This window comes from Drosophila virilis, chromosome 2 (assembly GCF_030788295.1).
Source record: "Drosophila virilis strain 15010-1051.87 chromosome 2, Dvir_AGI_RSII-ME, whole genome shotgun sequence".
NCBI classification, from domain to species: Eukaryota; Metazoa; Arthropoda; class Insecta; order Diptera; family Drosophilidae; genus Drosophila; species Drosophila virilis.
Window position 1 is genome coordinate 26,025,125 of NC_091544.1, and position 14,419 is coordinate 26,039,543.

The 14,419-nt window shown below is 38.6% G+C and overlaps 1 protein-coding gene across 13 annotated transcripts in view; it reads left to right on the plus strand.

The window, feature by feature from the left end:
* Positions 1-14,419, plus strand: part of Calx (sodium/calcium exchanger 3) — a 52,175-nt gene that overhangs the window by 3,838 nt on the left and 33,918 nt on the right. For 5 of the 13 annotated variants that reach the window (XM_032433887.2, XM_032433894.2, XM_070207123.1 and 2 more), the window contains exon 1: positions 12,148-12,395. The exons of 2 other annotated variants lie outside the window; for them this stretch is intronic. The gene's annotated coding sequence lies outside the window, so the exon portion shown is untranslated. Of the gene's footprint in view, positions 1-10,002; positions 10,152-12,147; positions 12,396-12,660; positions 12,753-14,419 lie in introns of those variants that run through there. 6 more of the 13 variants (XM_015170543.3, XM_015170544.3, XM_002055965.4 and 3 more) reach the window with 4 other exon arrangements.

Below are 14,419 nucleotides of genomic sequence, written 5' to 3' on the forward strand. Positions count from 1 at the left end.
CTTCAACTCTGAACCAGTTTTGTTTGTTTATTTTATTTGTTAATTATGAACCGAAGAAGTAACTTAAAAAATAAAAAAAATTTATAACTGTTTCTTTAATAAAGTGAACTAAAACTAGGTTAATTAAGTCATAAATCATTTTGACAAAGCGAACCTCAAGGCTTTTGGCTGGAGTAACAACATTTAAAAATCTCATAAATAATTAACTTCTTTAAATTTCTCTGAGTGTGAAGGGTCAAGTGTCCTCCCTGTATTTGCAATTTAATTCATTGCGACTGCTTTGTTTGATTTTGTAGGCATTGAACTATTCAACTGGGCTCGGGTCATTCACAATTGAGCGAGGCTCGAGTCTGTTGCCGGAGTTATCTAAAGGCACACGCCTGACCACGTTCTGAATGGCCTGAATGGAGGGCGTGCGATTTTCATTTACATCGGTTGCCATCGTTTTATGGAAATTGTCGCACAATTGGCCAGCACAATGCCCCAAAGGCATGCGACATTTGCATTGTTTCGTACCTATGGCCACGGATCGATGTCGATTATGGCCATTAACTTGCCATTGAGCCGACTGTCTTGGGCAAAAACTTGAGCCACTGGCAAACAATAAATACATGACGGCTTCAACATTTTTAAATTGTCAACTATATGACTGTGTTTATATGATGTAATCAATATTTGATTCATACAAAATTTGTGCTTGCGGAAGTATACATTAAAGATTTATATACTCAAGATGAAGGGGAAAAACTAGCTCTGAGCCAAATCGCTTGTAAAGCTTAATATACCCTAGCAGAGGACACTTAAATTTCGTCACAATATGCGAAATTCATAATGAAAGTCAGCTATGACACCATAAGATAAATATATTTCTGCTCTGTGCCAACAGCTACGTCCCTACAACTAGCTTACCTGTGTTGTCTAGCTTGCCAGTGTGTTTCTGGTAGAAGCTTTAAATGCTTGTAAAGGCAGCCATTCGCTGGTTCTAGGTTATTACCTAGTCGAACATTCCCGACTAGAGCACTCTAACTTGTAATCAATTTATTATTATTGACGGTAAACAAATATAAAAACAAGAACTTACTGCAGGATTTGAACCAGCGACCTGTCCGACGTAGGCTCATGACGTCGCGTTTGCAAAAGCACACTTGTGTGGCTGCGTTGTTGGTCATGTTTCGTTTGGCAACTTTAGACATCATTTTTCAGACTTGAAGGTCGAGTTTTGAGGATAAACAGGTGTATACTTAGAGGAATATATGTATTCATGCACTTTCATGTGTATCCAGCTTAGTGTTTTAAGGCTTAAAGAAAAGTGTGAGCACTTAAAAGCTTTTCACTTGCATATTAATGCGAAAAGAGCCGCATGTTGGCATAATAGTCAGCGTGTTATGGCCATGGCACAGGCAAAACCAAATGCTCGATATGCATGTGCAACATATACGCGCCCACTCACAGCCACGCCCACACACAGCAACGCATCAGCAAACGTCGCGCAAAAATTTCATGAGCTTGCCACGTTGGCAACGCCCGCAACATGCTGAAACCACAAGATATCAGAAATAACGAGATTTTGCCATATTTGATGCCGGCCAACGTGGCGTATGAGCAATCAACAACAGTAACTGGAGGCGAAACGCCACACACTAGCTCGCATCATGTTGCAGCTGCAGCTGCAGCTGCAGTCCCAAAATTGGCTATCCCCATCGGATCTTGGGCGTTTTTCAAGTGTGCATTTTTCAGCAACAGCTGCAAAGTTAATCATAAAACTGACAGTGAGAAATCACCCACACGCACACACTCCTGTGTTTGCGTTTGTCTGTGTTTGTGCAACTGCAGCCATTTGCCATTCCTATGCTAAATTTGTACGTGTGTGTAAGCCGAAATTGCGCATACGCCCCGTAACAGTCCAGTTCGGAAATCTGCTGGCGATTTGATTAAGGCACAGAAGCCATAAAATACACAGAATATGACGCAAAAATATGAGGATTTGCTTTAAGCCAAGACGACCAAAAAGGCAAGGTCCACATACAGAAACACAAAAATGACGTCTATCTGCGGCACGCCGAAGCTTAAATACCCTATGGTTTTGATCATGAGATCTAAGGCTTAGTTTTCAACCGTTTCATCTGATGGATCTATATCATGTTGTAGTTCCATATTGATAATATGTAGCTCTTATGCATAGAAGAGTGCAAGAATTGTCAATATATCTTGCAAAGGAAAGAGAGCGCATACAAGAGTTGTATTGTTGTCAGGTACTGAAAAAATGAAAAATAATGGAAAATAATTACCGCAATAGACAATAATTCAAAGACGTGTTTCATGCTGTACGGGAAAACCATCCACTTAGCTAAAAAATCGCTGACTAATGTTTTATTGACTGAATCTTGAAATATGTTAGCCTTTATGCTAAAAATTAGAAAAAAATGGGGGATAGCTAAATGTTAATTTAGTAAAATATAGTTAAGACGCGCAAAGCCGGGCTACATGAGTATATCTTGATGGCTTGGCGTATGGCTTAGAGAATTTTTATGACATGACTATAATAACTCAATTTCTTGTGTACTTTATGACACAGAAAAGGGTTCTTTTTTTTTGTATGCATGACTCAAGCCCTGATAATCCTTAGACAGTGTATAAAAAAGGACTTGCAATCGCTTGCTGATGATTTCTCATAAAATTGTACAAGGCAGGCAATTAAATCTGTTGGGCTGACGGGGCAGGCGTTGCAAGACGACGCATGGCCGATGATGAAAGCAGCTGAAAATAAAAATAAAATAAAACAAATTTAAAAGCATGAAAATCGCACAAAGTGAGAGCACAGAAAGCAGCACACAAAACGGGCGCCAAAGTCAAAGTCGAAGCCAAACAAAAGGCGAATTCCGAACAGCTCAGCTGGCGTGAAATGAACAAGCCGTGAAGATACGCGCTTGTTGATACGTTAATGAAGATACCAGTTTGAAGATATAATATCTAAAATCAGCCTTGACACGCACAAGCTGGCGTCCTCTTGGCAACCTGAGGCGAGCCAGCATTAGATGAGCACGGCAAATCAAAGTGGAAACCTTTAATTTTCTTGTTTTGTTGCGTGTATCCAGCATTCAGGGGGCGAAGGGCACTCTGCGAGGTGTGTTCCAAAAATGCTGAGAGTTTTTAAAGACTATGCCCTGGCTACTATTAAGAACAAAGCAATTATCAAATGCTACCTATTTTTGTTTGCAACGCATGCCTCTATGCATTCGCTGTCGACCGGAAAATTCAATGACTGTGCGCACAAAGGCAAAGGGAAATAATAATTTTCCGCTTCACAGACGCACACACACGCACACATGAGCACATGAGAATACACGGACAAATTTGACAGAAAACTGACTGACTTAAATGCCACCACATGCTCACTTTAATTATCTAGAAATTTAATTTAAATTTTATTCAAACTTTGTGCTTCTTGTTTTGAAACGCTACATTTTCGACTCAACGTGCATTTTAATATACAGTCTAATGGATTGACGCGAGCTATGAAAATTGTAGTCATCACATAAATAATGCTTAATTTTCTCACTAAATGATAATATCAATTCAAGTGTAAAAAAAGTAGTAGTAGTGCAAAGTAGGCTTGCTCGTGGCTGTGGATGTTCGGAGAAACAGCTACTCAAGTGCTTCATTAGAGTATTTTTTTTTCAAAGCCTGTATTTAAGGTGAAATGTTTTTTTTTTTTTGTATCATGTTGAGCTTCTTAGAATTTTGTTTAGGTTTTTTAGCGTGTCATTAATTTAATTGAAACTTGATTAAAAAAAAATCATATTTTATGTATTCAGCTGGCAATGTGAGAACATCTGCATATTTATGGCTATAGTACGTATTAAAGTCAAATGATTGCAAGCACAATAAAAGCGCTTCGAACTAGTAACACGGTTCAAGCCGCCGCATTCGAAATATTATATATTGTATCCTTTTTTACATTTGGCAAGCGAGATTGAGTATGTTTTGTTTTTATTTTCTGTTCTTGACATAGTATATATTCTGGGTTTATCATGGATACTTATCCTAAGTTTTGCCTTGATGCTCAAGAAATATATTTAAAAATCTATACTATTGTTGTTCCGGGTTTGAAACGTTGTAGCTTATATTGAAGTACCGAGCTCAAAACACTGCGATCGACTCGAATCTACTTTGTCAAATTTTCTCTATCTTCTTCTCGCATTACAGATTGCTTGTCTGTTAAAACTATGTATTAGTTTTGTCTTTACATTCCTACAATACAAAAACTTACTGGTTGGAGCTATAGTGGCTAATATTGAAATACCGAGATCGAACCAGTGCGGTCGACTCGATTTTAATTGGGCAAGCTCCCTAGCTTGTTCTCGTATTACAACTTGTTTGTCTATCGAAACTTAGTATAACGGCACTTGAGTAGCTGTTGCTTTTGTGTATCACTTGGGTGGCGACTAACCGCCCCCTTTATGGAGTTTTCAAGGGGCTAATGACAGCTACTTGGCTGACAGTCATGTGGTTATAATGATAATGCTGATGATGATGATGTGATAATGTTGATGTTCCTGTGTGATTTTTAGTTAGATTGCGAAAACATTTGCAATATGTGCGCCATTTAGGCGCCTAAATTGCTTTACAGCGCGTACAGTGAGGGCCCGCTAACAACAACAACAACAACAACAACAACAACAACAACAACAACAACAATTGTTGGTCAAGTCGCTTAGCAAAATATTTGCTCAGTTGATTGCAGTGTCAGCACTGACCATGCCACTGAGATTGATTGATTGACTGGTTGATTGAACACATCGGACAATAGTTTATTCTTTTTCGCACTTCCACACAAACAATTTCGACCTACTCAGCCATATCAACCATTTATCATCGTACCACGGGGAGCGGCTGCTCAAGACACATATGAATCGCTGTCGTGCAGTTGGCGGACTTCAACTCTATCGATAAGGTCGAAACTTGCCTACCGTTGGGCGTGACTGAGCTCTCCCATCTAAAGTTGAGCGTAAGAAAGTTTGCCCGAGCTAAAAATGTAACAAGCCACAGTCGCAGTTAGAAAATAGTTCGCCTTGGGTTCGCAAATAGTTTGATGCCTGTTTTAAGGAAATGGCTGACAGCTACCGGCCAGCAGCAGCTCTTAACTATCTTAACTATGTTTGGCACGTCAGCGCGCACTGCCAAAGTCGCCAACTTGGACAAGATGATGGCCGATTGCCGTGACTACAACAAAAATATAATCAATAGAGACTTGCGGCCCGTTTGCCGTATGCCCTGTAAGCAAAAAAAAATGGCTGAGGATAAGTTCAGTTTGGAAGTTGCTAGGAAGAGGAGCTAACAAACAATAATATGTTCTATAATAATAATAATATAGCTATAATATATTCTGTGATTTAATGTATTGAAAGCTAATCTGAATTCTCTACAGGAATATAAGAATAATATGGTATGCCACGGAATGAAAAATATTTTAGCTTATAAAAAGGTTAATAAAATATTTCCACAAAAAAAGTATTAATATAAAATAAGGATGCTTTGTATAGGGTATTTGCTAGTTTACCACGCTCTCCCAAAATTATAAAGCATTCAAACGTAGGCATAAACGACGCAATCATCGATGTGTGTTTGAGTAAATATATATATATATATCTATGTATGTGTGTGTGAATGTATCTGTATCTGTGAGCTATGTGCCCACGTTGTAGTCTCCTCCCCCTCCTAACTATCGTTGCTTGTTGTCAATAAATCATAGCGAAATATAACAGCTGATGAAGTGAAAGCAAAGAGGCAAAAATATTGGAAACGCTGCATTTTCCATTTGCTGACATTTTATCGCTGCTCGCAGCCCGATGAAAATCAAATCAATGTCAATGCTGTCGCCGTTGGCCATGAGGGACTACAGATGGGACACACAGAATCCGATTGACATGAGATAAGCGTTGTCCTGGCCGTGCCATATTACCCGGCGTAATAGTGCGTTGTAATGTAACTAATGAAGTCACCAATATTTTATTTCAATTAAGCAGCTTGCTACAAAAAGAATCGAGGCACCACAATCATTCATGTCAGTTTTCCAGCTATTGTGTCAAATGCAATTATTGTTAAGAAAGTGTCAGCACAATGGGTAAGGCAACAGTTTATGTTGCTGATAACCAGTGTTAATGACATACACACAATTCACAGCCCGCACAACAAAACACTGACACACACACACACACACACACACGCTGCTTGCACGAACAAAAGCCCGCGAATGTTGGCGTTGAAAATGTGTTGCATACTTTTCAGGCGGCGGCTGCTTAAAGACCTGTTTCCGTGCTGGCGCCCCTGGGGCAACTACTATACACAACACGCCAGGCACACACACACACACACACACACGTATGTGTGTGTGTCGCCCGCAGCTGCCGCATCTTGAGGCAGTTTTGTAAGCCTTTGTCTGCACCAACTATTAAAATTTGTAGCTGCCATTTGCGAGCGCTTCCTGTGCTTGTGTGTGAGTGTGCGAGTGCTTAAAATGGTGCGAAGTACAGTTATAAATAAATAAGAGCCGACACACACACACACACACACACACACACACACACACGTTGCCACAAGCAAGATATTGTTAAATAATAAACAGTTTAGCTCTGACAGGAGCATAAACAGGCGTGAAAATTTAAAAGAAATACAACGCAAATACCTCTGTGATTGGCAGTCAGGGTTGACAAGAGAGAGGGTATCCTATGTACGCATTCAACTGTCAACAGTAACGTTATCCATCTAAGCTAAGACTCACGTGAGGTAGCCGGGCGTTAGGGGGTGGTAGAGAAGAAAAGGACGAGTCGGAGGCATTCCAAATCGACGACTTTCATAACGACCGTCATCAAAGTTGTTGTAGCCCAACAACAACAAAAGCAACAACAACAGCGGCAGCAACAACTCTAAAAATGTCGCCAATAAATAAAAGCGAACAGCAGCAACAACGGCAACAGGAAAATGCGCTGACAGCAGCAACTGTTGCCAAAGCTGCTGCCTACCAGCTGCTACTCTTCCTCTTCGCCTAACTTCTGCCTAGTATTAACCATTTCATCTAGTAACCAGCAAGGACCCGAGTCGAGCTAGCAGGCTGCCTCCTGCTGCCAGTGCTATAGAGCTTGACGGCTTTCACAACATAAAATAATCACAATTTCAGCAGAAGCAACTGACCGACTAGCTAGACGCCCTGCAATAGACCAAAATTGTATCTCAAAGCATAGTTTAACTGTCAGTTATTACCCGACGTTACTCGAGCCAAGTTCGTCATCAGCTAAAGGTTTTCGCAAGCAAATGTCAAGTTCAAAGTTCATTTAGGCGCTTAGCTTTAAAGGTTCCGACTTCGCTGTAATTATCAAACAGCATTGCAGTCAGTAGATCAGGAAAAACATATGTATTTGCATAAAACTTGATACTAGTAATCAGATTAGATGCATCATCAGAGCGACTATAATGCTCTTATCTAGAAGTGACTCTCTAAAAGAGCTACAAGGAGCTTGAAAATGTTCATCTGAAATGCATTTAGCAGACGTCTCGATACACCCACTTGTGCGCCCATCTGCTGGGTATTAGGCAAGGGACAGAGCAAGGCAGTAAGAAAATGGAATTGATATAAGCACTCGGATTGTTCGCTCAGATATGATGTTATCTGAGTGTGCGTGCGTGTGTGTGTCTGCTCACAGCTGTGGCAGCCTTTACTTAAAACCAATTGACAGTGTCTGCTTTATATATGCGCACACCTTTTGCGATTACTTTCACAAGTCTCAACACAATTAGGCCAACTGTGCGGTCAACGTGGCGTATGATAAATATTTGAATCGCACTCAAACACACTTTCAGGCATGGAACCGACTTAAAAATGATTTGGGCCCCAGCCAGTTAGGTTTCTAATGTTCTCGTTGCCAAAGTGACGCCCAATCAATTATTTAGTCTAATTGCTAATGCAAAATAAAAAAAAAAGGGCCACGGCTTTGCCTTGTGGCTTGCTTAAAAGCAGCCACAAAATAACAACACGTGAGCAGAAGCACAGGTGGGAGCTCGTGTTGTGTGTGTGTGTTCAGCTAAACAGTTTGATTAAATTAACAAAATACCAACACAAAGCTGTTAGCTAGTTAATAATTAAGGAGTGCTAAGGGAGTGGAATGCACAGCGGGCTATTTACATATATATGTGATATGACAAAGCAAAAATTTAGTTAGAAGTTGATTTTCATAAATATTCAAAAGGGAAGAAGCAAATAAATATCAGAAAAGTAAAGGTAGTTGGGCTTAGAGATAGAATCTATGACTAACTTGTAAACATGCTCTGCTGTCTTCATAAGTACAGAAGGAAAAATCTAAGAATTTAATACAGTACTTTTAATATTATTCCTATATTAACTTTTACTTTTTGAGTAGTATATTTGTCTGCCAATTAACATGTAATAAATTAATATTAATACATACGTTAATTACTGGTGAAATAGCCTCTTCTGGATTAACTAGCCAATTAAACTTATCTATCCCTACTAGACTAAGTCTTAATTATAGACCTTAATCGCTTCAATTTTTTTCAACTAACTATGCATTGCATCCTCTGGTCCTCTGGTCGTCTGTAAAAGAATTCTCTTTCTCATATAAAGTCATCAATTCTAAACTATTTAGCAAGCAGATAGTCATAGTATATAGTTGCAGCCTATATTCTCCTTTGTATTTCGCGATTCAAGTCGGGAAGTAGCATGAAGCACATTTCATCGGGACTCGCGCGAAAAGACTGGACACTCTAGTTTTGTGTAATGTCCAACTTTAATCAACACAATATTTCTTTTATTTCTTAGACATTTTTATTCATTTCATTCGACTTTTAGGAACTAATCTAAACAAAGTACGAACTGCACTCAAGTACTATAGATATGGGTCAGTATCTATGGCAAAATATCTCCAAAAAGTATTTTCCAAATTTTAAGTTCGAAGCGACATTGATTACGATTTCAATAGAAATAATGTACATACATAAATATTAGTCGTAGCTTCTGCCTCACGTATTAATCATTTATTTATGGTTTTAATTACAACATTTAATATCAACAATTTACTTCTGATTGTAACGAAGCTTGTGTAAATAATGTCTATGTGCGCGTTATCACCTGTGCCAGATCTTTACCGTTATTATCTCTGGCCTTATCATTTGGCTAAAAATAGCTAAAACGTTGACCAAATTGATGTATTATTTAGTATACTGCATGCTAGATTTGGCAGTATCTTTATAGATAGACCATATCTTCCTTGGATTTAATTCTATATAAATATTACTGATTTACTATAAATTTGTTGTACACCAAAAAAAATACGATGACGCTTTATAGATAACGGTATTAATAAACCAGGGTCGCTTTCGAATTCAAGCTAGTGATGACACTTGCACCGATTGCTTATCACTTAAATCTGTGTTTAGCTAGAGATGAGCGCGTGCAAGCTTTGTCGAAAACGACACGAACACTAAATATAGTTTTACAAAACACACAGAGACTATAATATACAAACTATTAATATTACTATCATTATTATTATATTTATTATGTATTTTCGATTTTTATACTATTCACGCCTAAAATATGTGAATAAAGCACGACTACGCACGATATTTGTTTGCCTTTGTGTCACACAAGAAAAGATGACACGTGCTTAACTCTATTTTGAACTGTTTTTAAGTGCCTGTTTATGTAATAATCTTATAAAACAACCCCATTCACTATATCAATTGGCTTGTCATATTGATATGAAATTAATATGGTTTCAAGTTGTCTCAACTTATCGCAAATAATATAATCGAACAGTCAAGTCTCTGCAGTGAATTTTCGTACGTCATTAAACACACACACACGAGGTATATATATATAAATATCGATATACAATGTCATATACATTTTATATACATATACACTGATATCAGCAGGTGTCAAAGAGGTAGAGTTATGAATAAGGCGTTGGGCAGTGAGCCAAATGGTACGCGATATGATAGATTCGTTTGTTGTGGATAGTTTTGAGTTAAACTTCACATAAATAAAGTTAAAGGAAAAATTGAGAATCTACTTCGATTGGGCACACACAAACCAGGATTAGGAGCTGCTTCAAGCGGAACAGTTCCCCCAGAAGGTAAGCTGGCGGCGCTTAGCTTGCCTACCAAAAAAAACAGAAATGACGGTATTTAGCAGCCGCCGTGAAGAAGTCGAGATATGACTTTGAAAGACAAAAAGAGAGGGAAAGAGAGAAAGTGAAAAAGACAGAGTGGTTGGGTGGCCGAGCAAGCAGCAGCACAGGGAAGGACAGGGACAGAGCGTAGGGGGCAGTGAATGAATCAACAACTCATGAATTATTCATAGTATTGCGAACTTTAAACTCAAACGCGTCGCTTCCAGGCTGTAAATCATTCAGGTAGGACTCGGTTATTGGCAACTGAGTGGCACAAAGTGCGTTCCAAATTTATACACGTAATATACACAAAGAGGTCTCCGTCCAAGCACAACCAACTAGTGCCAAAGTCAAGACAGAAACCCACAGCCACAGTCCGCAATCCACTGTCCTTAAGCACAGACAATAGTTGAGTGAGTATAAAATATGTATTTCTGCATAGATCAAACATTGCATTCGCACCTAGTGGCAGTTGCAGTCGCACATGAGTGTGCATATATATTTATATGCATATGTGTGTGTGTGTGTGTGTGTGTGTGCGTATGCATGCACTCGCATAGATCTGTCTAAAAATATCTGAAGGGTAGGCAGAAAGAAAAAAAAACGCATTTGCAAGCATGTTGCACAGCTGGGTGGCAAGCATAATAAAATTGTTAAAGAAAGCAAGTAAGAGTGCTCTAGTCAGATGTGACCGACTAGGCGATGCCCTATACGACGCTGAATAGACGTACACTCGGACACAAGTTTAAAATAGAGATTTTTGTAATTTCTGTGTGTAGAAAACGATGGAAGGTAGTCAAAAAGCAAAGTATTAACCCATATGAGCTATGCTACCTACGTCTATAAATCGATAATTATCGGTGCTATATATAGGCTGAAATATCGATAGCAAATCGATTGAATTGGCTCTTCGAAAAATATTGGACTTGCGAAGACTACTTGTGCCTGTTACTAACATTTGCACAAAACCAATCTAGCCATCTATCCATTTTTATCCATTTTCATTGGGTACAGGGTATAAATAGCTGAGCCAACTATTTGACGGGCGCAGAAGAGCTAAACTCTTAGTAGTGTGCTATCTTTAGTGCTTGAGATTAAAGACACGGAACGCCTGCTGAACACACTGAAATAGCAATTTGTCAGAACTAGTTGACCAAAGGTGCCACAAAACAAATTTTGTACATTTTCAACCGAATTTTTACCCGCTGTTTAATGTTTTTCGAGAGACAGAGAGAGAGACAGTGAGAGAGAGAGAGGGAAGGAAGGAGAGACGCAGTGAGCGAAAGAGAGAGACAGAGAGAGAGAGACAAGCAGCAATAATAAACAAAATGTAATGCTAAACAAATCCAAGGGAAAAACAGAACAACGAACGAGCATTAAATAGAGAAAGAGTGAGAGAGTGCAAGACAGAGAGCGCAAGAGAGCGAGCGAGATGGTGGGCAAGGAGCTGCGAGCAAAGCAAACTAAGTGAAACGGCGCGCAGCTAAAATAACAGCGAATATTTTGACAGACAAAGACATAGGTTAATAATTGTGGTGGAATAGGAAAACACAACATGTATAAGACTGTCAATACCCTACAGATTCCAAATAAGATAACTAAGCACAAGTCATAACAACTTGTGAATTTTAAAGACCTGAGAATTCATTTTATTGAAGAGTTTTCATACCAACGATATAAGCTGTACAGACAAAACCTTACCACTACAACTTTATTTAAGTTTTTTGAAAACCTCGTTCTGATATTTTATGAAGAGATATTTTGTTTTTCTCAAGCTGAGTTGTGTCTTAAGCTGATAATTTTTGATTATATTTTTAACTGTTTTACCCCAACATCAGTCTGAACGTAAAATGTCCCTTGATAAACCTATAAGCTCGAGCAAATTAGTGTAGGGCACTGAAATAATTATGAGAGCTTGGGACAACGCGTGGCGGCCAGGTGACAGGCGGCGGGTTAGCGAATTAGTTGTGCATTGGCTGCCGAACGTGAACGCGAGAGCAGATGAATTCAGTGCCTCGAGTGGTCGGCAGAACGCGTACCCACATAACCTAGGGGCCCCCCAGTCAAGTAAAATCCAAATAGAAAACAGCCCGAAATTCAACAATTGTTTGGCGAGCCAGCCGAAATGTTTGCCCAACTCAAGTTTGGCCAATACAAACAGTGAACGGGTCGCGTAGTCCGACGTAGTCCAAACAACGTAAGCGCAACGTAAGTGCCAGCTAACGTAACGTAATGAAGCGCTTATAAGCTGTCAGACCCCGATACCGAGACCCGTGCGTGGTGCCTCTTGAGCCTTGAGCCAATGTGCTATATTTAAATATATATTCAGACACTACGCACAGTGGCCATAAATATTATATAAAAAGACAAATCAGTACATATGTATGTACATATAGCACGCATAATCTGAATAATAACAAACCGAGTCTGTTCGAAAGACTTTCAATTAATTTCGCAATTCTCTTCTCGCTAGACGTGCACGAAATTTTCAATAACGGTTAAATGCAATTTGCTGCTGAAATGAAAAACGGGTGGAAAAACTGAGCACTTGCCTTTAGCAACTATGTGAGTGTATGTAAGTGTGTGTGTGTGTGTGTGTGTGTGTGTGCCTGTGCTTGTGCTTGTGTGTGTGTATTGGCATACGTATCTCTGCGCCCCGTGCGGGTCTATCTGACTGTCTGGCATACTATGTTCCCCCCCGCCTCCCCATCCCATTCCGTAGCAGCTCTTGGCACATTTTGCCGTTGTAATTGCTAAATTAATGCAAGCGTCAATGATTATCTTTGCCCCTGCAACAGATACTGTGCAGCATATCAGTTTTGGATACGAACTATGCCAGACAAATAAATCAGGTTTATAACATAATTAATTTGTCGTGTAAATTTGTTTCTTCTCCCTTGACGAGAATAAATATTTATAAATAAATAGTTGTCGCTTTGCTGGGGCTCTGTTTAAATTTCGGCATATACAAAGAATAAAAATAATTTGTTAACATTTTGACCGAAATATGTACATATAAATATTAAAATACTTTTAAATTTTTTTTTTCGCGCTATCGAAGAATTCGACTACATTTTGCCGTAATGTTTCAAGTTCTTTTGGAATTTGCTTGTAGATTTATTACCTATTAAGATTAAATATTTCTATGTATACATATACATAATTATTTATTTTTATTTATTTATATATTTATAAATTATATTATGTACATACGTTCGCAACAATTCATCTGCATAGAAGAACTGCATATGCATATTGTATCTTAATATAACCCACTATCTCATCCACTCTCTTCTCGCTCTCTTTTGTTCTTCCTCTATCACAAGCGCGCTCTCTCCCTCCCTCTCTCTCTCTCTGTCTCTCTCTCTCTCTCTCTCTCTCTCTGTTTCGCTTTCTCTTTTCCTTTAAGCTTTCGCATTCTGTCTTGCTGCCTTTTTGTAATGCTCACTTTTGTCCGATTCACTTGTCAGTCAAGTTTTTGCCATTGCAGTTACCGTTATGCCTTGCCATGTTGCTTCTTCTTCTTCTTCTTCGACGCACACACACTCACTTAATTCCCATTATTGACACTGTCTACATATGCATTTTATCGATTTCATATCGCATTCATATTTACCGGTCCGTTGTATCAGTTTATCAAGCGTTTAGCAAATCGTTCATATCTGTAATAAACACAGTCGCTGAATAAATCTAGGAACAATACCCTAAATATATTTATAATGAGAGATATAAATATGTTCTAGTATATTGTTTTTATGAGTATGCTCTAGGAATGAAGGTATTGAATCACAGGCGTACCCTTAGTTAAGGTTACGGGTTCAATTAGAATTTCAGTGTCTTAGCCAAAGGGTCTTAAAAAGCAGGCAAAATGAAGTTGTTAAAAAATAATATTGTAACTTAATATATTTTATTATAAATATATTTAAAACAATAATAATCATAGACATCACAATCGAATTAATAATAGTATATGTATATTATAATAATATAGCTTATTTCTTTTTTAACCCTAACTGCCGCGATAGAGTATCTCGTAGTCGTGCTCTGCTTACTTTGTATGTTTTTTTCCTTAACTGCTGCATTTTGTTTATGTTCTATGTTTAGTTTCATTTGCTCTCAGTTTATTTCGCAATTTTGTGTTTAGTTTCTGTTTCGTGTAAATATACAAAAGAGCTGAAAAAAAAAACACAAGGAAACTGAAAAACTCTGGCAACGACTTGTGATGCCATTCG